Genomic DNA, 22,304 nt, shown 5'->3' on the forward strand with positions numbered 1-22,304 from the left:
TCCATAGCAACCCAACAGGTTCACATGATCCATAGCAACCCAACAGGTTCACACAACCATCTGATCGGAGGACAGCGTAAAAGAGTAAGCATATACATAACGCTTTCTGGTTATAAAAATAAAAAGTGACACACATAGAAATCAACTGTTTAAAGTGACATGTTATATTTGTTCAGTAACAAAGAATCTTAGTTCAAACATCTCTATGCTTTGTCCAGCCTTAAGACATAAGAGGAACAGCAACTGTTGATTGTAAAATGTATGCTACTATTTCATAAGAGGTGGAATTAAAGCAACAGAAGACCAACTAGGACAAGAATGAAACAGGAGTTCAAGCGCATTAATAACAGTTTATTCTGTTACAGTATTCTAAAACACATTCAAACATTAATGCCCAAGACAAATCATACAAATAATGTACTTGTTTGTAATATCACCCTCTAACATTTATAAATGATTGTTACAAATAATGTACTTGTTTGTAATATCACCCTCTAACATTTATAAATGACTGTTACAAATAATGTACTTGTTTGTAATATCACCCTCTAACATTTATAAATGATTGTTACAAATAATGTACTTGTTTGTAATATCACCCTCTAACATTTATAAATGACTGTTACAAATAATGTACTTGTTTGTAATATCACCCTCTAACATTTATAAATGACTGTTACAAATAATGTACTTGTTTGTAATATCACCCTCTAACATTTATAAATGACTGTTACAAATAATGTACTTGTTTGTAATATCACCCTCTAACATTTATAAATGATTGTTACAAATAATGTACTTGTTTGTAATATCACCCTCTAACATTTATAAATGACTGTTACAAATAATGTACTTGTTTGTAATATCACCCTCTAACATTTATAAATGACTGTTACAAATAATGTACTTGTTTGTAATATCACCCTCTAACATTTATAAATGATTGTTACAAATAATGTTTGATCTGGAAGCAGATGTTTTTCAATAAAATACAGTAAGGTCTTTTTTACTTATTTGAGTATCTCATTTACAGTATAATACACAACTTTGATAAGTATATAAGGATACTTGTAAGTAAACACATAGTTCCTATTGAAGTGAAACGTCGTGGCGTTTTGTAGTTATTCATTTGGTGTTAATTGTAGAAGCTTTATAAGCATTAACTTTGAAAAGTACTGGCAAAAGAGTTGAAATGAAGAACGAACCTCTTTTGCCTCAAAGGTCTGTAGCCCATGTTTTCCTGACAACAGGAAGAGAATGTTATGCCCTCATCTAACTCCATTACCTACTGTAGGTAAGCAAAGTAAAATAGAATGTTAACAGGTTAAAAGGGGGAGTCCCACTAGCAGAGTCACAGCCCACAGCTACTACCCACTGTAATCCTCAAAAATAAAAGACAGGAAGCTTTACCAGACAATTTAGACCACAGTAAAAACACATAAAACACGGTAAAAATAACGTTTTTGGTCATCCTCCCGAAGCACAGCCGAACCTATTTCTGTTCCACACATGTATTTGTAAAGAGAGGAGAGCAGGGGAGCTTCCCCAAAGTAGAAAGGATCTGGGAGGAATTCATTTTCCTGCATGACATTACTGTACATATACAACCAGGAGACCAAACAATACATTAATGAGTTAGCCTTTCGACTTAGCGACCTACACAAAAGCTAATAATTCAGTTGGACTTTTAAACATGTACTGCAGGTAATACTCACATATTTCTGATGTATATACACATATTTATGTAAACATACGTACATGCATGTTTGCAATAACTATTTCCTGTGAAGTATGCTACCAATACGCCATCATAAATGTACAATTTGATTCGATTTTCAGTGCCATATTTCACCTGCACTATTCCTTTCATTTCCATATCAGGAAAAGGGTCCGTTTTTCTATTTACGACTGTCTGTAAAGTGTGCTTTGTAGAGCAGAAAAGGGCTGAAATTTCATAAAGATATAAAATCATATGCAATTAGTCTAAGAAAATGTCTTGTGTCCTATAAAAACAGTTCCCATCTTATTAACACAAGGATAAACATACTGAAACGGTCAAGGGTCCAAAAGTGCATGAAGTTCATGAAATTGGTCTCATGGTAGAAGGGGAAGGAAAACATTGAAGAATAGCCCAATATCAGAAGACACCAGTGGAGGCTGCTGAGGGGCTGGAAAGAAGCGAATGGAAGGGCATTAAACACATGGAAACCATGTGTCTGATGTTGTTGATACCTTTCCACTTATTCCGCTCCAGCCATTACCACGTTCCCGCCCTTCCCAATTAAGGTGCCACCAACCTCCTCTGATAAACAATTACTAAATGACTTTGTCATTAAAAAGTATTTGGAAGAACTCAAAATCGCTACACTTACATAGTGTACAGGTAGTACCAGAGAGGAACGTCACTGCTGCAACTCATACGGCTGTTTTACCGTTGTCGTGGTAGTATTAATCACATTCCATTTGTCACATGCGCCAAATACAACAGACATTACTGTGAAACGCTTATTTACAAGCCCTTAACCAACAATGCAGTTTTATGAATAATATGAGAGTTAAGAAAAATATTTACTAAATGAACCAAAGTAAAAGAGCACCAATAAAGGAACACTAACGAGGCTATAAACAGGGGGTAACGTTAACGAGTCAATGTGCAGGCTATATACAGGGGGTAACGTTAACGAGTCAATGTGCAGGCTATATACAGGGGGTAAAGTTAACGAGTCAATGTGCAGGCTATATACAGGGGGTAACGTTAACGAGTCAATGTGCAGGCTATATACAGGGGGTAACGTTAACGAGTCAATGTGCAGGCTATATACAGGGGGTAACGTTAACGAGTCAATGTGCAGGCTATATACAGCGGGTAACGTTAACGAGTCAATGTGCAGGCTATATACAGGGGGTAACGTTAACGAGTCAATGTGCAGGCTATATACAGGGGGTAACGTTAACGAGTCAATGTGCAGGCTATATACAGGGGGTAACGTTAACGAGTCAATGTGCAGGCTATATACAGGGGGTAACGTTAACGAGTCAATGTGCAGGCTATATACAGGGGGTAACGTTAACGAGTCAATGTGCAGGCTATATACAGGGGGTAACGTTAACGAGTCAATGTGCAGGCTATATACAGGGGGTAACGTTAACGAGTCAATGTGCAGGCTATATACAGGGGGTAACGTTAACGAGTCAATGTATGGTACCGGTACCCCCTGTATAATATCGATCAGAAATATTTGGTGGGTGTTACTTAGGTTCTGATTGAAAACACTATTTTGGACCTTTTCCTTCCCTACAGTATGTACACACCACATGGAGGGAAGTTGACAACAGCTTTTCAAGAAGGAAAGCAAATATAAAAGCTGTGTGACAGATATTTGCTGTGGTGCCATAGGGCTTGAACCTTGACATGGCTGCTTGCAGCTATATATATTTTTTCCTTCTCCCTTTTGAAATGTAGAGACAGGCAGATACGGGTAAGTAATGTTTGCTATTTGGCCCTGCAGAACTATTGTGCCATAATTGAGTAACACTAGCATGGAGTCTGTCAAACAGTAGTCCTTCCTCATGCATTGCCTTTCCCTGTACCAACATTTCACAACTGTAGAATGGGTAATGAAAGGGTTAAGGAAACCAAAAAAGGAACATGAGTAAATAATAAAAGAGAGACAACTACAGAGTGCAGCGCTAGTACATAGTACAGTACAAACCGTTAAAAGAATAAATGCATCAATTATTCATAAGCTACATTTATTAAAATAACACAGTCCTCCTCTGTTTGTATAGACTATATGCCTCGGTCTGCTTTTTCAGAAGGATTTTTTCTGTTAACCTTCACACCTTCAGAGGAACATAAAGACGAGGTTTTGTCATGTTATCCTCATCCTCACAATGTTAGGTTATATCCTCCTTAGGGTAGCTAGCTGCAGATGAGATACAAGACGACAGACACATCCCACACTGACAGACGGATCAAAACCTCAATAGTAATACATGATGCAACGCGGCTGGGCAGGCAGACAGCAAGCATGGTCCTCTGCAGGAGGAGGATTGGTGTTCAGTTCAGTAGCTACACTGCTGCTTGGCAGGAGTGGCGGATAGGGGATACCTAGGTACTGCAGATGCCTCAGAGAGAGAGGTTTCCTGGGGGAGAGTCTACAAGGCAAAGAGGGCATCCTCCGTCCGTTCAGCCTTCTTGCGGGTGCCGCTGGGGGCGCTGAGAGGGGGACCAGGCTCATCACCAGGGAGCGATGGGAAGGAATCGACCACCTTCGCTCGATCCTCCAGAAACTTATCAAACTCTAGAGGAAGAGGAGAGAAAACCCCTGTTAACAGCAGGACATAAACAAATGGTTAGTCAGTTGTTGACTTTTTGCGTAGTGATCCTCATTGCTGCACCTTCTGGAGAGGCACAGTACTGCATGTTTTTGCCCCACATATCAGCAGTGAAACACCTGATTCAGCCAATCAATGTGTTGAAGATCAGTAGATTGGTTGAATCAGGTGTGATGGTACTAAGCTGAGACAAAAGCCTGCAGTACTGCAGCTCTCCAGGAGCAGGATTGAGAATAACAGCACAAAGGCTGCGTTTAAACAGACAGCCCAATTCTGATCTGATTGGATTCGTCAAAAGATCAGAATTAGGCTGCCTGTGTAAACGCAGCCTAATATATCAAGTACTAAAGAGCTGATCAGAGAATTTTGACACAAATTAGGAAACTGAATCTATGCCACATTTAATGAGAGCTTCTACAGTATCAAGTGTTAGTGCCCTGAATCCATCCATACCTTCACTCGTCACCCCTTCCTCACCATCGCCTTTCTATTCAGAGGAGAAGAAATGGAAATCAGTGAATCCATAACATTCTGCCAGGAGGAGCACACAACCATTGACTCACCAAGATGCCTTACAGTAAATGGACATTGTTAAGCGTCAAAGTCGAAACATTAGTCTTCCCTTCGGTATTGAATAAGTATGGGTTGCAAAATTCTTTCCCAAAATCCCCCTGGTTCTCCTTAAATCTCCGAGTAGAATTCACAGATTTCCTGCTTATTCCCTCTTGATTCCAGGAATCTTCCAACAAGGATTTCTTGAAAACCAGGGGATTTTGGGAAAGTTACGGACATGTTACAACCCTACGTACAAGTTGACTAAGCTACTTACCTCCCTGACCTCTACAGGACACCATTCACAACTCAGGGAGGTCACTCTCACGCAGTGCTTTTGTACTGACATTGAGGTACTTCCAGAACATGTACTTTCCACCACTGTGACGGACCCATGCTTCCACCATACTTCAATAGACCCATCCACTCGTCCATCCAACTTTTCAGAACCTGTTTACTCTGCTATATCCCTTTAAGGACCTGTGAGTACCTTTCACATTCATCAGGGAGAACCACTGTAGCATCACCTGGTGTGATATGATACAATACCAATGTCATCTTTAGACAGGCAGGTTTTATTCTTCACTCCAATAGATTCTCTAGATTAGCATTATGGTAGCATGTGAGAGATAGGTCACAGTTATATCACTCATCATTGGTGGAAAACCATTAGTCAGATAATGAATGGATGGAAGATGGTCAACTAAAGTTTAGAACACTACATGTGATCTACCTGGTTACGTGAGATGGATAGAAATGTGACTAAAGAAAAAGAAACGAGAGAGAAAAGAGAGGAGAGAGAGAAGAGAGCGAGAGAAATCAAGGTAAAGAAGCTCACCACATCAGCACAGAGCCACTCCTCTATGTCATCCATGACAGAGGACTGCGATACGGGGATCTATGGAGCAAAGCCATGGACAAACCCAGCGGACGGCACAAAGCCACACAATAATAAACCCACCGCCACACCGACCCGACAACACAACAGAACAAAGAAATGACAAAAACAAAAGAAAAACAACAAGAAAAGATTCACCGGAGGCTCTGAGAGGAAAATGACAAATAACAAAACAAAGCCATCAAACCAAAACCAAGATCAGAGGAAGAGAACGCCATGGCAGTAGTCCTCAGACAGTCTCTGTGTGTGCAGGTTCCTCTTTCATGTTCAACTCATTGATTTATTATGCATAGGGACAGGATTTCTAGCTGACTACATGACCTGACCAGGAAAAAATAAACAAGAAGAATTGGGTCCCTGGGCATAGGCTATTACCAGTTCATAGGCTATTACCAGTTCATAGGCTATTACCAGTTCATAGGCTATTACCAGTTCATAGGCAGTAACCAGTTCATAGGCAGTAACCAGTTCATAGGCTATTACCAGTTCATAGGCTATTACCAGTTCATAGGCTATTACCAGTGCATAGGCTATTACCAGTTCATAGGCTATTACCAGTTCATAGGCTATTACCAGTTCATAGGCAGTAACCAGTTCATAGGCAGTAACCAGTTCATAGGCTATTACCAGTTCATAGGCTATTACCAGTTCATAGGCTATTACCAGTTCATAGGCTATTACCAGTTCATAGGCAGTAACCAGTTCATAGGCAGTAACCAGTTCATAGGCAGTAACCAGTTCATAGGCAGTAACCAGTTCATAGGCTATTACCAGTTCATAGGCTATTACCAGTTCATAGGCAGTAACCAGTTCATAGGCAGTAACCAGTTCATAGGCAGTAACCAGTTCATAGGCAGTTACCAGTTCATAGGCAGTAACCAGTTCATAGGCAGTAACCAGTTCATAGGTTATTACCAGTTCATAGGCTATTACCAGTTCATAGGCTATTACCAGTTCATAGGCAATAACCAGTTCATAGGCAATAACCAGTTCATAGGCAATAACCAGTTCATAGGCTATTACCAGTTCATAGGCAGTAACCAGTTCATAGGCTATTACCAGTTCATAGGCTATTACCAGTTCATAGGCAGTAACCAGTTCATAGGCTATTACCAGTTCATAGGCAATAACCAGGGCCCAGAGATTTACCTGGGTCAAATCACATGGTCAGGATTCTGGGAAAACTCTTGTCCCAGACCACTTCCAAGGTATTTATTTTGTCCTCGTTAGTTCTAATGAGTAGGCATGAAACTACCAGCTGATTTGATAGCTACAGTTATGTAACACTGTTAATTAGTCCAGGTCATTAGTCAATTAGTAGATCAGGAAATTCACATGAGTCAATCATTTATTGGAAGGACAACCAGCAAATCACAGGGACCACCGAAGACTGGGAGTGAGGACTAATGTCATAATGACACAAGCACACACAGAGCATGAGCAACGCTGGCTGCATGACATCATGCAGTGATAGTGAGAATGGAAAGGAGAAGGTGAGAGGGTGGATGCCATGGTTTGTGTGTCATGTGGAGGTCGGAGTGACTCAGGGTACAGTACCAGCAATCGGGACTGATAGGAGAGGGGTCAATGGTCATGAAGGCTGCCCTAACATTTGCATATATGCACAGGTCTAGGATCAGCTTACACTCCTGGTTTAATGTTTCTGGGTGAAAGTATACCCATATGCACAGATCTAGGATCAGTTTACCTTCCCCAGATCCTAACCTGAACCATTCATTAAAACATCCGTATTACGATGTAACTGAATCCTAGCCGATCTCTTTCAATCTCCTTTTAGTTGCCGATCACAAAGATCCAAGAGACGGAGATACTGAGAAGTTACACAGAAGTACACAAACTAGTGGTGTTGAGAGCAGAACACTATGATGGAGAAGAGATCATGTTCAAGCTGCCAGGCATCTGCATTCACTGATGTCATGTCGACAATCTAGTCTTTAGAATCTAGATTATCAGATCAAATTCCACTGTTGTGTACCGATATAAGAAGGACATAAACGTATCGTGCTCTTAAAGATTCTATTATCTCTTTTGGGACTTTGACGAGAGATGTTGAAACAAAGAATCAAGGAAAACATCAACAGGTACTGTTGTGTAGGATGCTCCATACACTAGGTCACTAGCGGTAGATAGAAAACTCACTCAAAGGTAAAACAGAGGGTGAGTTACTGTAAGGGATATCCCACAGAGTCACGTGATCTGCATAATGATATGAAAGTCAGATCATATGGATTTGGCTGTCTAGCTAGCTAAACTCCTTTCCAGCAACTTCACAATGTATTGTTTTTAAGCCTTATTCACAGATTCCGGTTGTTGAACATTACGCAAAGTCAACTTTGCAAAGCCAACAGGGTTGACATAGCATGGCCAACAAAGTTGACATACAAAAGTATGTGTACATCCCTTCAAATTAGTGGATTCTGCTATTTCAGCCATACCCATTGCTGACAGGTGTATAAAATCAAGCTCACAGCCATGCAATCTCGACAAACACTGGCAGTACAATGGACTCACTGAAGAGCTCAGTGACTCAACGTGGCACCGTCATAGGATGCCACCTTTCCAACAAGTCAGTTTGTCAAATTTCTTCCCTGATAGAGCTACGCCGGGTCAACTGTAAGTGTCGATATTGTGAAGTGGAAACGTCTAGGAGCAAAAACAGCTCAGCCATAAAGTGGTAGGCCACATAAGCTCAGAACAGGACCGCCGAGTGCTGAAGTGCATAAAAATCATCTGTCCTCGGTTGCAACACTCACTACCGAGCTGCACACAAGCCTAACATCACCATGCACAATGTAAAACATTGGCTGGAGTGGTGTAAAGTTTGCCTCATTGGACTCTAGAAATGGGTTCTCTGGAGTGGTGAATCACGCTTCACCATCTGGGTTTGGTGGATGCCAGGAGAACACTACCTGCCTGAAAGCATAGTGCCCACTGTAAAGTTTGGTGGAGGATGAATAATGGTCTGGGGCTGCTTTTCATGGTTCGGGCTAGGCCCCTTAGTTCCAGTAAAGGGACATCTTAACACTACAGCATACAATGACATTCTAGACGATTCTGTGCTTCCAACTTTATGGCAACAGTTTTGGGAAGGCCCTTTACTGTTTTTGCATGAAAATGCCCCCGTGCACAAAGAAGGATCCATACAGAAATGGTTTGTCGAGATCAGTGTAGAAGAACTTGACTGGTCTGCACAGAGCCTTGACCTAAACCCCATTGAACACATTTGGGATGAATTGAAATGCCGACAGAGCCAGGCCTAATCGCATGACATCAGTGCCTGAACTCACTAATGCTCGTGGCTGAATGGAAACAAATCCCTGCAGCAATGTTCCAACATCTAGTGGAAAGCCTTCCCAGAAGAGTCAAGGCTGTTATAGCAGCAAAGGGGGGACCAAGTCCATAATAATGCCCATGATTTCAGAACGAGATTCTCGATGAGCAGCTGTTGACATAGAAGGACCATAATTAAAATAAATAAAGTATGGTACAATATTGAAGAGTTTTATACCAATCACAACAGCAACCAATGCGTCAGATCATCAACAGTATTGTAGCTAATAGGTGTAATATGTTAAATGGGTTAATGCACTAGTGTTCCAGTGTTAAAACAGGACTTCTATGCTAGTTGTCTTTAAATATGTATAGTATCTCCACTGAACAAAAATATAAACACAACATGTTTATTGTTTGTCCCATATGTTGGTCCCAAGCTGATTACACGGCATGATCATTACACAGGTGCACCTTGTGCTGGGAACAATAAAAGGCCACTTTAAAATGTGCAGTTTTGTCATACAACACAATGCCACAGATGTCTCAAGTTGAGGGATCGTGCAAGTGACATGCTTGACTGCAGGAATGTCCACCAGAACTTTTGCCAGAGAATTTTATGTTAATTTCTTTACCATAAGCCACCTTAATGTCTTACTAGAGAATTTGGCAGTACGTCCAACCGGCCTCACAATCGCAGACCACGTGTATGGCGTTGTGTGGACGAGTGGTTTGCTGATGTCAACGTTGTGAACAGAGTGCCCCATGGTGGCGGTGGGGTTATTGTACGTGCAGGCATAAGCTACAGACAACGAACACAATTGCATTTTATCGATGGTAATTTGAATGCACAGAAATACTGTGAAGAGATCCTGAGGCCCATTTTAAAAAAAAGGTATCTGTGACCAACAGATGCATATCTGTATTCCCAGTCATGTGAAATTCATGGATTAGGGCCTAATTTATTTATTTAAGTGGACTAATTTCCTCATATGAACTGTAACTCAGTAACATCTTTGCAATTGTTGCATGTTGCGTTTCTATTTTTGTTCAGTGTAGTTCAATAAAAATGTATCTATAGACCGTTAGCTTGACAATGCATCTGACAGAGATGATGATACTTATCGCTACACAGACGTTTGAACCAGGTCGAATCAGCAATAATGATACTGTTGACAACAAATCTGATGTCAACCATAGAAATAGAATCCCTTTTAAAATGGCCGCCAATCTATCCATTCTAGACCGACTGACTTGAATGGGGATTCCCGTTCCAGTGATTATATTTCTATAATGTCAACAGCCATGGCAACATAACCTGTTGTGCAGCAGTAAAGTATCTGTACCTCTCCTGGGTTTAGTGTGTGACTGTTAGACATTAACTGTTTGTGACTGATGAAAACCCACACCTGGCCCTGGGGACCAAGCAGACCTTTCACGTCATCCATGAAGGGAGGATGAGAGGACCAGGACCAACAGTAGGAGGGACAGAGTGAAGGGAGTCCACATTTGTTTTCAGAATATGCATAACTCATATTCACCAGCTCAGAGGTCCTAGGAGTTTAGATTCCTTTCAGAGCACACAAGGACAAATTAAGATTCTAACAGCTTATTTATTCATCATTGTGTGGGTATTGTACAATTGGAGTCGTCGTCTGGCTTTTTCTGACGTGTCTCCATTCTACTGTTGGCGCTAGCTGGTTTAGCAGTGCTGGGATATGGATTGTCAGGGGGATGGATGGGGGGGGGATGGTGATTAGGGTGCCAGCGGTGTAGGGGGATATGGATGATGGCGTGATTGGACATAGGGGGAGGACACTGAGGATGGAGTCCTCACCATTCCTTGGGTAATAAGCCAGCTGTCTATGGGCAGCTCCAACTCTGGGTTATCATCCCCTATGACCCTCAGCTGAATCAACAACAGAACAACACCTTACACAAGATAGAGGAAGCCCCAGACCAGAGCAACAGAGCACAGAGAGGAAACAGAGAAATCAAATGCAATGCAACAACCTAGACTGAAGAAAATATAGGGAGAGGAAAGGATGGGGGGGAACAAACGAGAGGAAAATGCCAGAATCATTCCAATTAAAAGGTGAACGCATGGGGAAAGGGGGAAGAAAATAAGGATAGTTTGAACCCTCAGCTGATCACTAAGCCCCAGACTGGCAGATACATTCCATCTGAGGCAATCTCAACTGGCACTGGAGGGTGAAGGGTGTGTGTAATCGGTTTATGTAATCGGTGTGTGTGTGTGAGAGAGTTTAGATTTCATAATACTTTATGTCTGGCCTTACAGGTGTAGAACCTGATTACAAAGTGCCTTGTTAGTACGGACTGACTGTGGTACAAGAAGTGGAATGAAAAAAATAAATACAAGAGTTTTGACAATTTGAAGGAGAAAAGGTGACATGCAAAAAGTGGAATTCAATAGCATGGTTTCCTATGACCTTTGACACCCATAACGTGACAAAATACTGTCTTACAGAGAGCAATGACCAAGACAAGAAGAAAAAACACCAAACACTACTGAGCAATGACAGATTGACCAAGTAATGAGAGTTTATAGTTTAAAATGTCTAGAGAGAGTATTACATGTAGCTCTTTAGAATACCTAGTTATACTAGACTACAAGCCATGTGGTAGTATGTGCTTGTTACTCCAACAGTGTAGTTCACCATACAGAGCTGGCTAGCCATGGTCTACTACTGTATTCATCTGGTATTACTCCTGGAAAGTCAGAGGCCTGTGTCCCAAAGGGCAACCTATTCCCTATATAGTTCACTACCTTTTGACAAGGGCACTATATAGGGAATAGGGTGCCATTAGTGGTACAGAGAGCAGAGGTCAACTAACATCACACTACAGGCCATCACATGCAGAGAGAGGAGACCATGAGCTGAGAAATTAACCTTATCAGCCATTTTAACAGCACGTCAACCACACTCTACACTTCATTGTGGTGGGATGTGAATCTAAACTACATCCTCCAGCATGCCTTGGTGCACTCACCCCTCCAGTGGCGTTCTGTTGTCTGACGTCCAGAGCTGAGGCAAGCCCACCCAGGGCTCGAGGGTCCTCGTACTTCACACTGACAACACACACACAGACAGAGAGAACACGTTAGAGGCCGACCCACTATGTGGCATGGAGATGGTTCTGGAAGGCTGAGAGTGGCTCTAGAACAGGAATGGACAACACCACATTCACAACTCTGGTCCTGGGGGACAGCATATTGCAGGCTTTTGTTCCAGCCCAGTTCTAACATACCAGATTACATTGATGTTAGTCTAACTAGAAGACTATGATAAATAGATTTTATAAATCAGGTGTGCCATTGCGGGACTGTGACCAAAAGCCTGCAACACAGCAGTCCGAGTCCGACAGGATCAAAGCTGCAAATCCATAGTAACAGGGTTCTAGAAGTTTGGAAGGGGTTCTAGAAGCCAAGGGGAGAGCTAAGTTTGAGGAAGCCATACTTTTTGCGTTGATCTGCCAGAGAGCTGGTCCTGGTCTGAGCAAACATGTCAAAGTCATCTCCAGGGTTGTGGCCTGACAGAGAGGACAGGGTACCACTGACACTAACCCCACCCACATCTGAGAGAGAGAGAGAGCGAGAGAAGGAAGGGGAGGGAGGGAGGGCAGAGAGAGAGAGGGAAGGGGAGGAGGAAGGGCAGAGAGAGAGGCAGAGACGCACAGAGAGAGAGAGGCAGAGGAGAGAGAGGAAAGGAAGAGTTGCGAGAGGGTGTAAAGGGGGGTGTGGGGAAGAGAGAAAAATAAATAGATGAGATCTAAATGTCCACAATGACCGTCATCATCCTGCACCAGTCCTCCAGAATCAATGACAGTCATCATCCCGCGCCAGTCCTCTAGAATCAATGACAGTCATCATCCTGCGCCAGTCCTCCAGAATCAATGACAGTCATCATCCCGCACCAGTCCTCTAGAATCAATGACAGTCATCATCCCGCGCCAGTCCTCTAGAATCAATGACAGTCATCATCCCGCGCCAGTCCTCTAGAATCAATGACAGTCATCATCCCGCGCCAGTCCTCTAGAATCAATGACAGTCATCATCCTGCACCAGTCCTCTAGAATCAATGACAGTCATCATCCTGCACCGGTCCTCATCCTGGGTTCTGGTCAAAAGTAGTGCACTATAGGGGCAATAGGGTGCCATTTGAGACGCAAGCACTGTAGAGCAAAGGAGCATATTCTCCCATATTCTCCCCCTTTCTATGTCTCAGGTCTCAAGCCAGAGCATAGTGCCACGGAGTGCAGCAACATCATTTAGGCTAACAGGCAAGTCATTTACAGAGACGTATAGAGCAGGGCTTATTTCCCATTAGAGCTCTGATTAGAAACCTTCTTACACTCCACTGCCCTTGTGTGTGTGTGTGTGTGTGTGTGTGTGTATGTGTGTGTGTGTGTGTGTATGGGCGGTGTGTTGCTTGCTATGGGCTATGCATCATTACAGTATAGCGTACCTAGCATCTGGTGCATTTGTATATAGTACACAGAGTATCATTTGTATATAGTACACAGAGTATCATTTGTATATAGTACACAGAGTATCATTTGTATATAGTACACAGAGTATCATTCGCGTTCCTATTGAACCATTCCCCATCCTTACCCAGGCCGGCGAGCTGAGTGGACAGAGTTGAGGGACCAGAGGTAGGGTCTTGGATCAGGGTCCGGGCAGGGGAGGCTGTAGCCCCAGCCCTAGGGGCGGTCACAGGGGGGATGCTGGACGGGGGTGTGGAGGTGGCTCGGAGGCTGACCACAGCGGGTGAGCCTGGCGTTAGGTCTATCAGGTTGTCTTCTGTGGCTTCACTCAGCATCTGGAGGGAGACAACAGAACACAGTCAACACACACAGCGGTGGCTCTTGTAGAGAAAATTAACAGAGGTAGGAGGATGGAGGTAATGGAGATGTCTACTAGTCCAACACATCACTGTCCTCTACGTTAGACTACGGACATCAGAGGGCTTTACGAGAGAGAGGGAGAGAATATTCTAGTTCTCTGGAACAACACCACTATATAAAAGGTTCCATGTGAACATGTCATATGGTCCAATAAGGAGGTCCATACATTACAGTAGTAAGACATGTTTCAACATTCTCCTCATTGACTCTATTCATCTCAAGACTGAGCTGGGATAGAATGGAGTGCTGCCATACTTGCCTCCATTAGCTGACCACGACACAGAGAAACAGAGAAACACACAGAGACATAAAACTGCTATACACATGCAGCAAATTAACCACAAACATTGACAAATCTAAATCATATCGCATTTCAGAAAATACATTGAGAATGGACTGAAACAAATTACACAATCAAATCAAATGTATTTTGTCACATGCTTCGTAAATAACAGTTGGAGACTAACAGTGAAATGCTTACTTACCTTCCAAACAACACAGAATACAATAACAAATTCTTAGTATAATATAACAAAAAGAATATTAATATACCAAAACTGTAGCACGAGGAATAAATACACAATGAGTGGTAGCTTGGCTACATACATGGGCTACCAGTACCAATCTGATGGGCAGGGGTACGAGGTAATTGAGATAGATATGTACATATCGGTAGGTGTAAAGTGACTAGACTACAGGATAATAAACAGTAGCAGCAGTGTATGTGATGTGGAAGTGTGTGTGTGTGTGTGTGTGTGTGTGTGTGTGTGTGTGTGTTGGAGTGTCAGCGTAAAGTAAGCATGCGTGAGTAGAGTGCTGCGGTGATCACAACAAACTGACAGATAGTAACATTAATATCCACTCCTGTTGAGTTGTTCATAGATGTATAGATCAGTGAGATAACTCACCCCGTTATTCTGAGCCGCTCTACCCGACCGGTACCTCTCATACCTGCAACACACCACAAGTCCTCGGAGTTCCATGTAAAGAACACGTGGCATCAATCATACATTTACATTTCTGTCATCTATAAAACAACATGAAAGGAACGCTTTGACTTTTTGAGACCATGGAATCTTCAATAGAAGTGTATGCTTCAGACAGGTCCCCCGGGGCCCAAGATGATTAACTGTGTTCTTGTAGAAATGTGCTCCACATGCAACATCATGTCACAGCAGATATCCTTGTTCACCAGTGGACTTGGTGTAGCTGTAAGCCTATGAAGTCAAGTAAGCCTAATTGTGTGTGTGTATTGTCATGCCCACCTCTCGTATCGTAGGAAGATGTTGTTGAGGTCGTCGTTGACGTGCAGCAGCTCCTCTGTCACCTCCTCGTTGGAGACCCGGGAGATCAGCTCCACCACCCGCTGCTGCATGGCCCTGCACGTCCTGTTCAGCTCCTACACACACAAACACACACACAGGGTGAGGACACAGACAGCATGGCCCTGCACGTCCTGTTCAGCTCCTACACACACAAACACACACACAGGGTGAGGACACAGACAGCATGGCCCTGCACGTCCTGTTCAGCTCCTACACACACAAACACACACACAGGGTGAGGACACAGACAGCATGGCCCTGCATGTCCTGTTCAGCTCCTACACACACAAACACACACAGGGTGAGGACACAGACAGCATGGCCCTGCACGTCCTGTTCAGCTCCTACACACACAAACACACACACAGGGTGAGGACACAGACAGCATGGCCCTGCACGTCCTGTTCAGCTCCTACACACAAACACACACAGGGTGAGGACACAGACAGCATGGCCCTGCACGTCTTGTTCAGCTCCTACACACACAAACACACACAGGGTGAGGACACAGACAGCATGGCCCTGCACGTCCTGTTCAGCTCCTACACACACAAACACACACAGGGTGAGGACACAGACAGCATGGCCCTGCACGTCCTGTTCAGCTCCTACACACACAAACACACACAGGGTGAGGACACAGACAGCATGGCCCTGCACGTCCTGTTCAGCTCCTACACACACAAACACACACACAGGGTGAGGACACAGACAGCATGGCCCTGCACGTCCTGTTCAGCTCCTACACACACACACAAACACACACAGGATGAGGACACAGACAGCATGGCCCTGCACGTCCTGTTCAGCTCCTACACACACACAAACACACACAGGGTGAGGACACAGACAGCATGGCCCTGCACGTCCTGTTCAGCTCCTACACACACAAACACACACAGGGTGAGGACACAGACAGCATGGCCCTGCACGTCCTGTTCAGCTCCTACACACACAAACACACACAGGGTGAGGACACAGACAGCATGGCCCTGCACGTCCTGTTCAGCTCCTACACACACAAACACACAGGGTGAGGACACTGACAGCATGGCCCTGCACGTCCTGTTCAGCTCCTACACACACAAACACGCACAGGGTGAGGAGACAGACACAAGGTGAGGACAGGGCATCACTGATGGAAAGGTGAGTCTGTCTCTCAGAAGGTGGATGACTAGAATTCTCTAAAACGGGTCTCTAGCCAGCAGGTAGCCATACATGTCCATCATTAGACTCAGTTGTGTTACTTAGTAAGAGAAATCACAACACCTACATTTCATTTATTGAATCACAGTTTAACTGTATTACCTAAAGTCACCTCATAAAACAGTGGAATGGTCACCTGATTCAACTACCTATCTATCACACCCTCAGTCACTGCCTGGTATGGCAACTGCTCAGCCTCCGACTGCAAAGCACTACAGAGGGTAGTGCGAACGGCCCAGAGCATCACTGGGACCAAGCTTCCTGCCATCCAGGACCTCAAAATCAGGAGGTGTCAGAGGAAGGAGCTAAAATTGTCAAAGACTCCAGCCACGCTAGTCATAGACTATCCTCTCTGCTACCGCAAGGCAAGTGGTATCGGAGGACCAAGTCTAGGTCCAAGAGGCTTCTAAACAGCTTCTATCCCCCAAGCCATAAGACTCCTGAACAGCAAATCAAATGGCTTCAGACTATTTGCGTTGCCCCTCCCCCTCTTTTACACCGCTGCTACTCTTTTGTTATCATCTATGGATAGTCACTGTAATAACTCTACCTACATGTACACAGTACCTCAACTACCCGGTGCCCCCCCTGCACACTGACTCTGTACCGGTACCCCCCTGTATATAGTCTCGCTATTGTTATTTTGCTGCTGCTCTTTAAAAACTTGTTACTTTTAATTACTTGTTACTTTTAACAAGATCAGCATCTAGGGACAACTTCACCCTACACCAACTGTCACTTAAGCAAGTACAGGAATATTTGTTGTTCCCCTCTCCTCACCCCTAGAGTGGTGGGAACTACTCCCCCTAGAGTGGTGGTACTATGGTGGTACTTCTCCCCCTAGAGTGTGGTACTATGGTGGTCTACTCCCCCTAGAGTGGTGGTACTACTCCCTGTAGAGTGGTGGGAACTACTCCCCCTAGAGCGGTGGTACTATGGTGGTACTACTCCCCCTAGAGTGGTGTGGTACTACTCCCCCTAGAGTGGTGTGTACTACTCCCCCTAGAGCGGTGGTACTATGGTGGTACTACTCCCCTAGAGCGGTGTACTACTCCCCCTAGAGCGGGTAGTACTACTCCCCCTAAAGCGGTAGTACTACTCCCCCTAGAGCGGTAGTACTACTCCCCCCTAGAGCGGTAGTACTACTCCCCCTAGAGCGGTAGTACTACTCCCCCTAGAGCGGTAGTACTACTCCCCCTAGAGCGGTAGTACTACTCCCCTAGAGCCGTGGTACTACTCCCCCCTAGAGCCGTGGTACTACTCCCCCTAGAGCCGTGGTACTAACTCCCCCTAGAGCCGTAGTACTACTCACCCTAGAGCCGTAGTACCTACTCCCCTAGAGCCGTAGTACTACTCCCCCTAGAGCCGTAGTACTACTCCCCCTAGAGCCGTAGTACTACTCCCCCCTAGAGCCGTAGTACTACTCCCTAGAGCCGTAGTACTACTCCCCCTAGAGCCGTAGTACTACTCCCCCTAGAGCCGTAGTACTACTCCCCCTAGAGCCGTAGTACTACTCCCCTAGAGCGGTAGTACTACTCCCCCTAGAGCGGGTAGTACTACTCCCCCTAAAGCGGTAGTACTACTCCCCCTAGAGCGGTAGTACTACTCCCCCTAGAGCGGTAGTACTACTCCCCCTAGAGCCGTGGTACTACTCCCCCTAGAGCCGTGGTACTACTCCCCCTAGAGCCGTAGTACTACTCCCCCTAGAGCCGTAGTTACTACTCCCCCCTAGAGCCGTAGTACTACTCCCCCCTAGAGCCGTAGTACTACTCCCCCTAGAGCCGTAGTACTACTCCCCCCTAGAGCCGTAGTACTACTCCCCCTAGAGCCGTAGTACTACTCCCCCTAGAGCCGTAGTACTACCTCCCCCTAGAGCCGTAGTACTACTCCCCTAGAGCCGTAGTACTACTCCCCCTTAGAGCCGTAGTACTACTCCCCCTAGAGCGGTAGTACTACTCCCCCTAGAGCGGTAGTACTACTCCCCCTAGATCGGTAGTACTACTCCCCCTAGAGCGGTAAGTACTACTCCCCCTAGAGCGTTAGTACTATCCCCCTAGAGCGGTAGTACTACTCCCCCTAGAGCCGTTATACTACTCCCCCTAGAGCCGGTAGTACCTACTCCCCCTAGAGCGGTAGTACTACTCCCCCTAGAGCGGTAGTACTACTCCCCCTAGAGCGGTAGTACTACTCCCCCTAGAGGCCGTGTCCTCCCCCTAGAGCGGTAGTATACTCCCCCTAGAGCGGTAGTACTACTCCCCCTAGAGCGGTAGTACTACTCCCCCTAGAGCGGTAGTTATACTCCCCCTAGAGCGGTAGTACTACTCCCCCTAGAGCGGTAGTACTACTCCCCCTAGAGCGGTAGTACTACTCCCCCTAGAGCGGTAGTACTACTCCCCTAGAGCAGGTAGTACTACTCCCCCTAGAGCGGTAGTACTACTCCCCTAGAGCGGTAGTACTACTCCCCCTAGAGCGGTAGTACTACTCCCCCTAGAGCGTAGTACTACTCCCCCCTAGAGCGGTGGTACTACTCCCCCTAGAGCGGTGGTCTACTCCCCCTAGAGCGTGGTACTACTCCCCCTAGAGCGGTGGTACTACTCCCCCTAGAGCGGGTAGGTACTACTCCCCCTAGTGGTGGTACTACTCCCCCTAGTGGGCTAAATGAGTTCCAACACATTTCAGTTGAGCAGCAGGGTGACTACCGCAGGGAAGGTTTAACTTGTATTTTTAAAAACTAAACAGATGGAGCGCTGTGTGAATTCCTTTTTTATGTTGCGTGCAATACACAGCTGTCTCAAATTCTTAATGATGAAAAGCTTCCACAGTTAGGACCAGTGACATATTTTTAGTAGGATGAGGCTGAGGGGGTGTCAGAGAAATAGAATTACTAGACTGAACGCCCCCATTCAAGTCAATGTTATGGAATCCTGAGGGCCTCCCAAGTGGCGCAGTGGTCTAAGGCAGTGCTAGCTGTGCCACTAGAGATTCTGGGTTCGAGTCCAGACGACTCTGTCGCAACCGACCGGGAGACTCATGGGGCGGTGCACAATTGGCCCAGCGTCGTCCAGGATTTTTCAAAAAGGTTTTAAAATTGTGTGTAATTATATTTCTATGGGGATGTAGTATCTGGGCATCCCCATTCAAGTCAATGTTCTATAATTGTATTTCTATGCTGGATGTAGTCCATTTTCTGACCTGAAGGAGTTCCAGGTCCGAGGAGTCCTCCTGTCCAGGCACCATCTCAGTCAGCATCTCTGACATCACTTTGGTGTTTCCCCTCACAATGTCCAGTTCACTGCGCAGCCGGGCGATCTGAGGAGGACACACAGGGGTCAAGGGTCAGAGAGAGAAAGTATTCCCTGATCTGATCAAAGCTATGTGGAGGCAGCTACGGTAGTTGTTGTGAAATTGTTAGATTACTTGTTAGATATTACTGCACGGTCGCAACTAGGAGCACAAGCATTTCGCTACACTCGCATTAACATCTGCTAACCATGAAAATCTTGGGCCCTGTTTGAAAACTGTCAAAATACATCCTTCCTTCCTCCCCTCCTGGGTGTTATCAATAAAATGTGACTAATAAAATTTGATTTGATAACACCCAGGAGGGGAGGAAGGAAGGATGTATGTTGACAGTTTTCAAACAGGGCCCAAGATTGTGCATAAAGGCCTACAGGATGCGTCTCAATTCTTTTAATATCCTTTCCTTCATCCTCACTAAACTATTAGAACTTGATAGGTGAAAACAAGTGAGAACCATACTGTATGGCACATATCATGTCATACCAGTGCAGTTGAAGAAGAGTAGGGGAAGAGAGGAGAAGAAGGGAAGAGAGGAAGGGAAGAGAGGAGAGGGGATGCCACTTAACATTAGTGAGATGCACTCCCGTATTATGCATATCAAGTTCTTTGACGCAACCCTGACGACAGGAGAAACTTGTTTTTTTATTGGGCAATGTCCAGTCAGTTCTTTTCCGTTTTTGACCTAATGAACATGACTCTGGCAGTAGTTTAACATTAGCCGTCAGAGGCCATCTTTATCCTCACCTGTTCAGGGTTGGCGGTGATGGGGCCCTGTACGTTGGGGATGTGTGGTATCTGTAGGATGGGGGTGAGGGGGGCGGGGGCCGGGGCCGGAGCCGGGGCGGCTGCAGGCTTGGGGAGGGTGGCTGTGGCTGCAGCGTGGGGCTGGATGGGGGCTTTGTACTTTAGTACAGCTGGGTCCACCTCTGGTAGACCCTGTAGAGAGAACACGACATGTAGTTAGTTAGTAGAGCTCTGTAGAGAACACGACATGTAGTTAGTTAGTAGAGCTCTGTAGAGAACACAACATGTAGTTAGTTAGTAGAGCTCTGTAGAGAACACAACATGTAGTTAGTAGAGCTCTGTAGAGAGAACACAACATGTAGTTAGTTAGTAGAGCTCTGTAGAGAACACGACATGTAGTTAGTTAGTAGAGCTCTGTAGAGAGAACACAACATGTAGTTAGTTAGTAGAGCTCTGTAGAGAGAACACGACATGTAGTTAGTTAGTAGAGCTCTGTAGAGAACACAACATGTAGTTAGTTAGTAGAGCTCTGTAGAGAGAACACAACATGTAGTTAGTTAGTAGAGCTCTGTAGAGAGAACACAACATGAGGTTAGTTAGTAGAGCTCTGTAGAGAGAACACAACATGTAGTTAGTTAGTAGAGCTCTATAGAGAACACAACATGTAGTTAGTTAGTAGAGCTCTGTAGAGAGAACACAACATGTAGTTAGTTAGTAGAGCTCTATAGAGAACACAACATGTAGTTAGTTAGTAGAGCTCTATAGAGAACACAACATGTAGTTAGTTAGTAGAGCTCTGTAGAGAGAACACAACATGTAGTTAGTTAGTAGAGCTCTGTAGAGAACACAACATGTACTTAGTTAGTAGAGCTCTGTAGAGAGAACACAACATGTAGTTAGTTAGAGCTCTGTAGAGAGAACACAACATGTAGTTAGTAGAGCTCTGTAGAGAGAACACAACATGTAGTTAGTTAGTAGAGCTCTATAGAGAACACAACATGTAGTTAGTTAGTAGAGCTTTATAGAGAACACAACATGAGGTTAGTTAGTAGAGCTCTGTAGAGAGAACACAACATGTAGTTAGTTAGTAGAGCTCTGTAGAGAACACAACATGTACTTAGTTAGTAGAGCTCTGTAGAGAGAACACAACATGTAGTTAGTTAGAGCTCTGTAGAGAGAACACAACATGTAGTTAGTTAGTAGAGCTCTGTAGAGAGAACACAACATGAGGTTAGTTAGTAGAGCTCTGTAGAGAACACAACATGTAGTTAGTAGAGCTCTGTAGAGAGAACACAACATGTAGTTAGTTAGTAGAGCTCTATAGAGAACACAACATGTAGTTAGTTAGTAGAGCTTTATAGAGAACACAACATGAGGTTAGTTAGTAGAGCTCTGTAGAGAGAACACAACATGTAGTTAGTTAGTAGAGCTCTATAGAGAACACAACATGTAGTTAGTTAGTAGAGCTTTATAGAGAACACAACATGTAGTTAGTTAGTAGAGCTTTATAGAGAACACAACATGTAGATAGTACAGCTCTGCTACTACAGCAGTATAGTCACTGCTTCAGATGATTCTACCTCCTTAGCATGGGTTCATGTACGCCTGTGTGAGCGTGTTGGGTCTCGCCCCCTGTGGTGTGTGGATGCGTGTAGGGTCTCGCCCCCTGTGGTGTGTGGATGCGTGTTGGGTCTCGCCCCCTGTGGTGTGGGGGCTGTGCT

General features: G+C 44.7%; 1 pseudogene; it reads right to left on the reverse strand.

Annotated features, from left to right (window-relative positions):
• Nucleotides 1-336: 336 nt before the first annotated feature.
• LOC109878912 (TOM1-like protein 2) overlaps nucleotides 337-22,304 on the reverse strand; it is a 37,824-nt pseudogene continuing 15,856 nt past the window's right edge.

The sequence above is a fragment of the Oncorhynchus kisutch genome, unplaced genomic scaffold (assembly GCF_002021735.2).
Source record: "Oncorhynchus kisutch isolate 150728-3 unplaced genomic scaffold, Okis_V2 Okis06b-Okis10b_hom, whole genome shotgun sequence".
In the NCBI taxonomy this organism is placed as follows: Eukaryota; Metazoa; Chordata; class Actinopteri; order Salmoniformes; family Salmonidae; genus Oncorhynchus; species Oncorhynchus kisutch.